Raw genomic sequence first — 1,063 nt, 5'->3', positions numbered from 1 at the left:
TACAACATTGACCTGATCACCTTGTGGCTCCATGAGAGCCACTGTCAAGCTATTGACATTAAAGAAGCGCTTGTTTGGAGGCAACCCAATTTTATTTATCTAATTTTATTTTATTTTGTTTCTTTGTTATTTTTGTGTTTAATTAGGTACATGATCATGAGGAGTCACAAAAAAATCAAAAAAATTAAAAACAGAGTCAAAAATAGAATAAAAAAATTTGTTCACCCTGGAGGCAGCGCAGACTGGCGTAAAACGCCAGTAAGATGCATCTGGCTGGCGTTCAACGCCAGAACAGAGCACCATTCTGGCGCTGAACGCCAGAAACAAGCAACAACCTGGTGTTTAACGCCAGGATGTGCACACAGAGGACAAACTGGCGCTGAACGCCAGAAACAAGCATGAAACTGGCGTTCAACGCCAGAAACATGCATTACATGGGCGTTTAACGCCCAAAACATGCACCAATGGGCGTTTGAACGCCAGAATGATGCATGGAGGCAATTTACATGCCTATATGGTGAAGGAATGGTATTTCTTTTCACCTCAGAATCTGTGGACCCCACAGGATCCTCACCTCAGGATCTGTGGACCCCACAGGATCCCCACCTACCATATTCCCACCTTACCTCCTAATCCTATTTTTGTGATTTGAATTCCCCATGTCACAATTCCCAATCTTCTTCATCAATCACCTCAATTCCTCTTCCCAATTACCCCATTCACCATTCACATCAACCTCCTCTTCCCCATGAACCCCACCTACCTCCATAAAATTCAAATTCACTTTCCCACCCATTCCCACCCAAATTGGCCGAACCCATACCCTCCCCTCTCCCTATAAATACCCTTCTTTTCTTCTTCATTTTTCACACAACACAAACCCCATCTTCTCCCACATAGCCGAACCTCCTTCTCCCCCCCCTCTACCAAATTCTCTTCTTCTTCTTCTAATTTTCTTTTCTTTCTTGCTCGAGGGCGAGCAAATTTTAAGTTTGGTGTGGTAAAAGCCTAAGCTTTTTGTTTTTCCATCACCATCAATGGCACCTAAGGCCGGAGTATCCTC

The sequence above is a fragment of the Arachis duranensis genome, chromosome 10 (genome assembly GCF_000817695.3).
Source record: "Arachis duranensis cultivar V14167 chromosome 10, aradu.V14167.gnm2.J7QH, whole genome shotgun sequence".
Taxonomy (NCBI): domain Eukaryota; kingdom Viridiplantae; phylum Streptophyta; class Magnoliopsida; order Fabales; family Fabaceae; genus Arachis; species Arachis duranensis.
This window is presented reverse-complemented; position numbering follows the sequence as displayed.